The 10,924-nt window shown below is 34.8% G+C and overlaps 1 long non-coding RNA gene across 1 annotated transcript; it reads right to left on the reverse strand.

Annotated features, from left to right (window-relative positions):
• Positions 1-579: 579 nt before the first annotated feature.
• On the reverse strand, positions 580-10,553 carry LOC122294955. Its single transcript, XR_006237815.1, has 3 exons — positions 10,121-10,553; positions 794-1,098; positions 580-636 (listed from the first exon to the last, which is right to left on the reverse strand). It is a non-coding gene; the product is annotated as an uncharacterized LOC122294955 (long non-coding RNA).
• Between the last annotated feature and the right edge of the window lie 371 nt (positions 10,554-10,924).

A 10,924-nucleotide genomic window follows, 5' to 3' on the forward strand; every position in this document is an offset into this window, starting at 1 on the left:
CAACACGGCCCACAACTACAAACTATAATAACAGAACACAAAAATTAACCAAAGGCAAAGGGATTTAACAAGGACACGTGCATTTTATGTGTTTTATTCATTGTGTTTAAGTAATGAGATAATTAGGGCTGTTTATCTGAGTTTCAACTCGAGAATTCAGGTGGACCCAAATCAAAACTTGGATTTCAAATCTAGGCCGAAACTCAGACCGGATTAGCCCGGATAAAAAATAGGCCAGAACCCAGATTCCGGATTGAACTCGATTTTTTTTTTAATTTAAATCTCATATAAAAGCCTAAATGTATCCAATATTTTTTCATATAGCTTTAATTTTTTTTATAAAAAAAAAAAAAATAAATTTGATTGTGCGCTTTAGAGGTTGAAAAGTATCATCAACTCCTATATCAAAATTCCACTTAATTTGCCTCGCAATAAAAATGCATGTAAACTAGAAAAGAATTCAATATTCATCTATGCAAGTATGCATGCATTACAATACAATCCACTATATATTATATTATTTATTATTTATACATTATATTATGAAATACTAAATTACAATATATGAATTATAAAATCAATGATTTAATTTCCACACCAAATAGCAATTTTAAAATAATTGGCTTGAAAGTGATCCTGCAAAAAATAAAATAGAATGAAAATAACATAAATCTGAAAGCAACATATCCTACAAAATGGCATAATTGTATCAGGATTCAACAAAAAAATTATATAATACAAAAACACTTCATCAAAAATATCATGCTCTAGACATCAAAGAACTCATTTTTACCATTGGTAAGATCTCTACCACTCATTTTTGGACTAGCATCTTCATGTAAATTTAAATCACCTAAAATGATGGCCAACAAATTCCACAAACAAATTATATGACAGATAACAAATATATAAAACCATAACTATATTTTTTCTAATTTTTTATATAATAACAAATAACCAATATATAAGTAAAACCATAATTATATTTTTTCTAATTTGCCATCTCCCTAATGGAAGTATTACAGAACTCCCTTGGCCAAGAACTCATTATATGCGCACTGGTCTCCCCATGGTGGTCTTAAGAGACAAGCTCCTCACCTGATTTCAAAAATTGGTTAAAAAAAAAAAAAAAGGTCAAAAGACAAAGGCTTGCAAACCAAAAGGGGAAAAATCCACAAGAAAGAAAAAAGAAGGTTACCTAATAGAATTAGATACATTAAAAATGACCTTACAATGCCATAACAGGTAACAGAAGACTAAAAGCACTCATGATAAACAATGATAACTGAGTCAAATTATGCTACAGAATGTTCTGTGTGCAAATCTTCTGGATTAAAATATTTGAGCTTTGTTTTGTTGTTCTGTTTCAATGTGAATGGGGAGGATGGGTAAATAATGTTGAATTATACATGTTTTCAGAGTGACATTCACAAAGAACCATTCAAACACAAGGATCTCATAAGCAAGCATGGTTGTACCATATGAATTCCAATTTACAAGTCCTATTTAATACAAGGAGACCTGTAAAAAAAACAAAACAAAAACCTAATGATTTCAGGGGAATTCTGGTGTTAATGTAATGATTAATTATTCATAATCTATGTTGTTTTCAAAATATTAATAGATTGGGTGGAGGTTTAATTGAGATCAGGTTCTAGTTGGTACTAGCTATTTAAGGCATTATTATAGTTACCGTTCTTGGATATGCTAATCAATGAACCTCCATATATAAATATATATATATATATATATGTGTGTGTGTGTGTGTGTGTTGACCCATATTTAGGAACATAATAACCAACTTGAAGAGGTGTATACATTTACAAAAATCAATCAATGAACCAAAAATTGTTGACCCATATTTAGGAACATTATTTTCGTTAAGAATTTTTCACAAAGAGTTGGTAGTATGTCTAAGTTCACTATATTATGAAACATTTTAAAATAAAAGTTAGTTAAGTCATGGAGAAATTGGTTAAAAGTAATGCACGCAAATCAAATAGATCTTCAACTCTTACAAGTTTTACAAAATCTTTAACTCTGAAGTTATCCAACATATCAAATAGACAACAGAAAATAGAGAACAAACAACCCACTTCAATATAAAACCAAAAGACCATAAAATAGAGAACAAACAACCCACTTCAATATAAAACCAAAAGACCTTAGCCACTTCATCTTGCATAAGATCACTGTAATCAACATCAAAGACTCGGGATTTTTCTTCACGTTTTCTAAGATCTATCAAACTAACAGCATATACTTTATACCCATATTTAACAAAATAACAAAAAAAAAAAAAACCTAGATCTAGCACAGAATGTCGTAGCACAAATCTTACCTGAACAAAAGCTACACAAGCTGTAGCATTTCATCATCGTCATTCCAAGGTATCTAACGACGCGAGATAGAGAGGGTGAAAGAAACATCAGCAAATAGCATTTTCTTATCATAATAAAACAAAATTGGAATAAAAGGGGCCCAAATTGTAGAGAAAAAACCTTGGGTCACGAGAATGAGGCGATTTCGCGTGAAAGAGAGGCCGGAGCACAGAGAGTGCTATTGGTCTCAGTCAGTACTCTGCCGGCGTTATGAACCCATTTATAGAGAGCTACCTTGTCGTCTTCTTTGCACTATGGACTGCGTAATCACGTAGGGTTTTTTTGGAGGAAGAACAATGAGTAGAGTGCTATCACAGAGAGAGAGAGAGAGAGAGAGAGAGAGAGAGAGAGAGAGAGAGAGAGAGAGAGAGAGAGAGAGAGAGAGAGAGAGAGAGAGAGAGAGAGAGAGAGAGAGAGACCCTAGCATTGAGAAGATGAACCCAGTTTCCTATAATGAAGGGTGCATTTGTTTTCAACGTATATAAACAAATACACCCGGGTACTGGATTGTAAATCTGGAACCCAGTTTCCTTACCCGCAATCGAACCTAGGGTATATAATTTGGATTTCAACCCGTAATCGAAATCCAGTTATATGGGTTTCGGATCAGACTGAAAAAAAAAAAAATTCCGACCTGAATGAATAGTCTTAGAGATGATCACATATATTTTTTAAATAATAATAAATAAGTATTGAATAATAATAAATAATAATATAAAATAAATATAAACTAATAAATAGTAGTTAAGTATTCTCACAATTCAAATCAATTTTTAGAAATGATTTATTTTGAGAAATACTCACATTTCATTTTTTTTATTATTATAATTCTTTTAAATATTTATACAAAATATAATAAAATATTTAATATTTTAAAATTTTAAAATAATAATAACATTAAAAAAATAATATTTTATTCAATTTCTAACCATCACCATCCGGTCAAAGAACCTTTTTACAAAGCTGCCAAGATGCAACCGGCGTGGCTCGAGACATGGTAGACACCTCTCTTCAAGGACCTTGTACGCAAGGTACCCAAACCGAGCTCTGAAATCCCTAATCTCCTCACAACTAGCTTTTTTGTCACCCATGACCTTCCACTTAACAAGTAATTCGGTGGTATCAACCACTCTTACTGTTTGAGCCGTATAAGCAGGATCTTCTCGGGCTCGGGAAGGTGTGAAGCATCAGCACCGGTTCGTGGCAGCGACAGTTGTGGTATGGTGGAGGAGCCGAGATGCTTCTTGAGGCACGAAACACAGAAGATTGTGTGTAGCTTGGTTTCGGGAGGCAGCTGTAGTCGATAAGCAACTGTTCCTAATTTCTCCAAATCTCGAAGGGGCCGTAAAAATGTGGTGCTAGCTTTTGATTTCTTCGGACAACTACAGACAGTTGCTGATAAGGTTTGAGTCAGAGATACACCCAATCGGTTCTCTTGACATCTACAAATCCTTTTATTCACTCCCTGGGTTTTTTTAAATTATCCATCAAAGTTTTCATGATCCCATCCCTTTCTTTAAGGTTGTCTTCCACAGCTTGCACAAGGGCGGTTCCTAACTTCCTAGGGTGTACTAAAGAACACAGGGAGGGAAAATCTGTAGACAACTTCAATAGGTGTGATTTTAGTGGATGAATGCTCACAAGTGTTGTTCCTGAATATTGCCAATGCGAGCCATTTACTCCAATCTCGCACTTTTTCGCCAATGAATCATCGGAGGTAACATTCTAAGCACTGGTTTACAATTTCGGTTTGTCCATCTGACTGAGGGTGGTACGCTGATGTTTAAGTTTAATTGGATCTGTTATAAGCGAAATAATTCCGACCAAAGATTGGAAATGAACTCAGGGTTTAGATCACTGACACCTGAACTTGGGTTGCGATGTAGCATAAATATATTATCCAGGAAATGTTTGGCCACTGTACTGGCAGTATAGGGGTGACCTAGGATGAGGAAATATGCATGTTTACTCAGTCGGTCTACTACAATCATTGGGTTGATGTTGGTTATTTGGGAGCATCTTTTGAATGTCTTTTAATTTTAGAGGAGATGTACAAGTTTGTATTGGTTTATGGTTGATGATGACGTGAGAGGGGATCGAGATCATAGACTTTCTCATCATTACTTGAAAGACGTGTATTGCATATAAGCTTGGTGGTTATGCCACCCAATAACTAATGCTTAGCTTTCTCAATCTGAATTCTTGCCTACTTAAGCTTAATCTTACCTCTTTAACTTCCTTTATCTTACAGCTAGCCGATCTTGCGTTTTACAAGTACGTGCTCGTAAAGCCTCTTGTTTTAGTTTCTTCAAATTCTTGCCAATGGTTTCTATATTAATTTTGGAGGAGCAAAAAGGTACTGTCGATGAGTTTATGAGTACAACATTTAAACATGGTAAATGTTAAGGACAATGTTAGGGTGCCTATCAAATGTGCCTACCAAATGTGCACACTAATACAAATGAGTTTTTTTCTTTTTCTTTAATATTTTTTAAACATCCTTGACCATTAATAAAAAGATTAAAAATATATAAATTCACTAATAGTCACTTTCTTAATTATAAATAATAAATAAAAAAAATTAAAAGATATGACTGGACATAATTGGTAGTTATACTATCATTTTCCAAATGTTAAACATCTAGATGTCTAAGTTTTTGTACAAATTCCCTCATTTTAATTTTCCATTGTCCATCATTTTAGTTTAGAGGAGATGTACAAACTCATTAAGCTGAGTTATTCTTAACCCATTTCAAATAAGTGAAGTTTACATTTAATACCAACTTCTTATTTATTTGATTCGAACAAGGTTTAATACCATGTTCTTAGTGCTCATACCGTGGCCTTATGAGTGGATTAGGCAGCGGAACATATATGGACATGTAAATGGTAGATTAATGGTAAGGCGCCTCTTTATTTAATGCTTTGTGTTACTCTTACTTGTGCTAAATTCTGAAGTGGATAGCTATGGTGTCCAAGTTTTTCTGTGTTTCTTTATGGTTGAGTGGCATATTAGGAGGAGAGAAGGAGAATAGGTGGTATGCTGAGCCATCGAGGTTTCCATAATCTCCAAGTTGGGCGACGGAGTTAAATTAGGCTGATAAGTTATTTCTACTTTCTTTCTTCTTCTTCTTCTGGAATTGAAAAAAAAAAAGAAAAAAAGAAAAAAGAAAAAAGAAAAAAAAGAGGTGAGCTATAATATTCTTGGATTTTTGTAATTTTTCCTTGAATATCAGCAGCGTAGAAGATCTAATTTGTTGGCATTGATTTTATGATCACGATGTGGTTGCTGTTTCTCTTTGCTTCCCTGGTGTCCTGCTTTCTTCCACTAATTGGGAGGCCTCATTTCCATTTGAACTTGATTTGATTCATGTTTTTTTTTTTTTAACCGACTGCATCTTCATTCAATATATAAACATCCAATACAAAATACAAGAGTAAGACAACCCAGAAGATAGAACACAATTCAAAGATAAACATAATTACATATCACCATCTACTAAAACATTTAAAATTACATATGGGCAACTATGCCACCATTGAAGAGTATGTTCAATGGATCGGGCATATCTTGCTAGTATATGTGCAGCATCATTTCCTTGTCTTCCCACATGTGATATCTCGAAATCTGGATAAAACTTGACAAGATGACCATGTGAATGAGAAGTACCAACATCACCCTTCCTATGAACCATTTCCATGGCAAAATGATATCCAGATTTGACAGAGTACATACTTATCTTATTTGCACCCCATACAAGCTGATCAACAGCCCACTTATGAAGAGGGATATGTATAATCTGCTCAGCTACGTAAGATGGAAAGATATTTTGAATGAACTCTTCATTCTAAGTTCTGGAAAAAGAATTAAATAACATGTTTACCGTGGCATTCGAAGATAATATATGGGAAGAGTAAGCACAAAAATGCTGCAAATTTGTTGGAACCCAACGATCAGACCACACTTTAATGTTTTATTCAGTCCACATGCACCATTAACAGCCCTTAATTAAGATTCCCTTGGCTGCAAAAATGCCTCTCCACACATAAAAAGGATTGTAGCCAAGTTGTGACTGTAAAAACGATGCTTTGGAAAAATATTGTGACCAACCCCTCATTTCTTTCAATTGGTCACAAGTCTCATCTACGTGTTTTAAATATCAAAGTTGTGTTTTTAAATATATCGGGTGATTTTAAAATAGAGCACTGCTACACAGCAGCCCCACACCCAATACACCAGTATAAAATAACAGAGGATAAAATAGTAAATTTACATTTTTCAATGGTGTGAAAAAGTGTGAGGCTGCTGTGTAGATTTTCTGTTTAAAATAAATGAAAAAATTTATTTTAAAGAGGGGTATTTTTTGCATTATTGAACCAAGCCTAATTTTTAAATAAGCCTTTTTATAATTGAAGCCCCGAAAATAATGTATAGTTTAGAAAATTATTTTATTTAAATGATTTTATTTATTTAAGAATATTATGTGAGATTTAATATTTTATTTTATGTTAAAAACTCTATTGTTTAGATGGATTTATTTCTCTTACAAATATTTAGTAAACTCTATTATTTTATTTTATGATGAAAAATATTGCTTTGTCATTTTATAAAACAAGGTTTGATTTTAATTTGGCCTTAGTGCATTTTATTTCATCTACTTATTATTAAGTTAATTTATTTTTAGTGTTTAAATATCTACCCTTATATCAAATTAGAAACTCAAGGATGAATGACCTAGATTAAAATCCCAAAATCCTAACTTTTTCTTCTTCCTTCTCTCTCCTCCCCCCACTCAACCGTCCTCTCTCACTCTCTCCTCAATTCCCCTTCCCCCACCATAGCCTTCCTCCTTTTCTCTGACGCCACCACTGTGGCCAACGACCTTGCCGCCACATGCCGACAACCACCTCACGGGCTCCACCCCACCTCCGATCTTCTCGCCCCACAAGTCTCTCTCTCTCTCTCCCCCCACAGCCCAACCCAGCCTGAAGCCCCTCTCTTCCTCTCCCTTTGGTTTTCCCTCCACCGCGCCCCCACCATGCCACTGGGAGCAGCTCACAAGTCTCCACGAGCCTCGTCAATTGCCTCCCCCTCTCCCTCAGCCTCTCACTCTCACCGTTGGCCATTCTCCATCCCTTTCTCTCCCTCGGGCTTCCTCCAATGCTGTGTGCCGCTGAGCTCAACCCAAATTCGAGCATCAAGCCCCACCATAGGCCACCTCCCCTCCCTAGATCCGAAGGTCCACCATCCCTCATCCTCTCCCACCTTCTCTAACCATGAATCTCACTAGATTTGGTACCTTAGCTGCCATGCTCAGCTTCCAACCATGACCTCGCCACCCATGGCCACTCAGAGTCAACCCCGTGACCCAGCCTTAACACCACCATGCCCAGCCAACCAAGGCCTTGCCTCCCTCTCTTTTCCCTTTCAGTCTCCAACACCCATGCACCACCCATTCCAACTGTTAATAGAAATATTTATAGATATTCCGATATTTGGACAATTATTATGTTTTTTCATTCTTTTTTAAGTTTGTGGGCCCGTTGGTAATAGTTTCTTTGTAACCTACTTAATTAGTAAGAAATATCAGTAACCATATGATACTAGCATAATTCATGACTGTATATAATATTAGTCTATATAATATCCAACAATGGGAGGTTGAGGCATTGTAGAGATACCCTATTTACATGCAATGGAAAACACTCTTCTACATTATCTGATATTTTACACCCTCTCTTCTTCAAATGGACACCATTGGAGGACCAAATGGTAAATGTATTACATAAACTTGAAGCTTTGAGCCTTCGACTTTCTCCACGTCTAAGAATCTCATCTAGGCATATTGCGAACTCACAGTTCTCTATCTCATGTTTCACTGGTTTCCTTTCGGCTTTTGCAATTTTCGTTGGGGCTTCCTTGGCTTTTTGGGTTGTTATAGGACCCAATGGAAAACCAAGGCCTAAAGTCTAGTCTAAACCAATCAAATTAGCCCATCTTGATAGAAGAGCCAAGATCAATGTTGACTGGTTGGAACTGGCACCTGGGTATGATCCGGTCCATGCAACAACCCCTGACCGAGGTCAATGTGATCCTTGGGCTTTTCATTTAGCAAAATTCGAAAAGGAAGAAAGGCAATGCACTTTCTCATAGCACCTCACGATCCCTCTCTCCGACCATATTTTTTTATTTTTAGAAAATATATATATATATATATACACACATACTTTTGGAGTGCATTCCACACTACTTTTTTTTTCTTAAATGTAGGCATGCGACTACTGCTGCTTGGCAATGTATCATGTCTCAACAATGCTCCTTAAGGTATTAATTTCGCATAATTCAATAAAAAAAAAATGCTTGATTTTAACACCAATTTTGTTAAAAAAGATTTACACATTAGCGTGATTTAATGCGATTTATCAGATTATAAATCTATTTTTATTATTAATTAAATATATCTAATATATTACATTAATTAAGTTGGCTGAAAATTCTATTAATGGAAGATATCTCCCAGGATTAACATACATATAACTTCTTGAATTATATCTTTTAGGCCATCGAAGTGAATTGTTATAGCTCTCCCATTTCAATAGGGAAGGGCCAGGTTTTGGGTAGGGGAAGCATCCTTTGGAGTTGGATTTTGCAACAATTACAACAAGTAACAAATAAATAAATTGAAAGCATCTTTTGGGATATAGTACACATATATACAACCCAAGAGACAGATATATGAACTACATTTGGTGTCAAATTGAATGGAGCACCCTATGGTGTAGGACATATGGAGTTTTTGGATCTTTATAATTTTAGCATTTAGCTTTTTCTGTTTAAATTTTATGCTTATCTTGTACCAGGCTTTTTAATAGGTTTCTACCTATACTTTTTATTACATATGATCTTCTGATTTGTAAAATTTCTTTTAATGGTATAAGAGTTTGGGCAACTATCCACACAAATGTACAGTTGTTATACCTCACATCTGCATTGCTTTTTCTTTTTCCCCCAACAGATGAAAAATGGCTAACTGAAGGGGCTAAAGACACATATAATGGGTTGAGAAGCCAATAAGAATAGTAAATCCTTATAGGTATACTTTATTCCAATGATGTTGTTTCTCATGTATCATAGTAATGCCCTCTCACAAGAGCGAACATTAAAGAAACTAATAGAACTGTTGAATCTAACATGAGTGAATAACGCCTGGCTACTCAGGGAGTTTAATCATAGTATTCCCTTTTTTGCGTTATGCAAGTTTTCAGCATTTTTTTACAAGCAAACCAGTCAATGGAAAAGTTATACTAGTGATTAAAATCATTTTTTACTAGTGTGATTCTATTTTAAAGTTCTTTATGTTTGACTTATCAAGAGAAGAACATGAAAGTTCTATTGTTTCTAAGTGAACAGCTTATATGTGATTAATAGAGGTCATTTATATGGATTTCTTTATCGCTTCAGTTGATAATAAATCTTTCCAAAACAAAATAGATGGGTCATATTTGGAGTTAGGTCATGGGCCTAAAAGGTTTATAGACAGTCAACATGATGGGCCAAAGCACAGCAACCACCAAGCATTTCTAATAAAAAATCAAATTCTCATAGGCTGGGAGTACTCCAAGCAGCAAAAGCATTATAGAAAGCATTATAGAAAAGTAATCATGTAGGTGACAATTCATTTTTGATCAATGAAAAAAAGAATACATAATAGTAATAGCAGTGAAATATAAGTACACACCACAACCAGTAGCTTTCATTATTGCTGCTGATAAACGACACTTTTGAACACATTGCAACTATCACTTGCACATGAGTTAACCAGGAGACATACAAGAAGAATTTCAACTTGGACTCCCCCCACCCCAATCACACACACGGGGAGATATATTTATAAGTCTATATATGAGAAAAATTTGGAAATAGCCGTATTGTTTGTATAACACATTAATAGATTTCTCAAGCAACTTTAGCAAGTAGATGTACAAAATTTCAGATTTGAAACCTACCAAGAGGGTCAAGCTCCAAACTAACAATTGTCAGCCTCCTCTCAACAAAAGTATGGGTCTAATTAACTTTACACAGGTAAGAAGGCATGCATCATAGTAAAAATCCCCACACATTTCAATGTATTCAAGGAACTGAGTGATTGATCATCAACAAGTACCAACCAAAAGGGGTGAGAGGAGATTACTGTGATATGGATCATATTAGAACTTTGTTGAGACTATAGTAAAAATATAATCTATGTACGAGTTTCTTTCTTTAGCAACTATCTAACCATAAAACTGGAGGTGAAGTATGCATATCTTCATAGTGATTTTGGTACAAAAGGCAAATTCAAAACTTTGAAAGTTTTGTTACAGACTCAGGTCATCACCTCCAGTATTGTTGTGACAAGCAATCCAGCATATCTGATTTTGGTTTGCCAAATTTAATTATCTTAATTACTATTATAAATTTCTTAGAGGAACCATGAATTATATAATCTCTCCAAATATGAAAAGGTAAAGGTAAAGTAGGTGAAAAGCATGATAAATAAGAA

This window comes from Carya illinoinensis, chromosome 14 (assembly GCF_018687715.1).
Source record: "Carya illinoinensis cultivar Pawnee chromosome 14, C.illinoinensisPawnee_v1, whole genome shotgun sequence".
Taxonomy (NCBI): domain Eukaryota; kingdom Viridiplantae; phylum Streptophyta; class Magnoliopsida; order Fagales; family Juglandaceae; genus Carya; species Carya illinoinensis.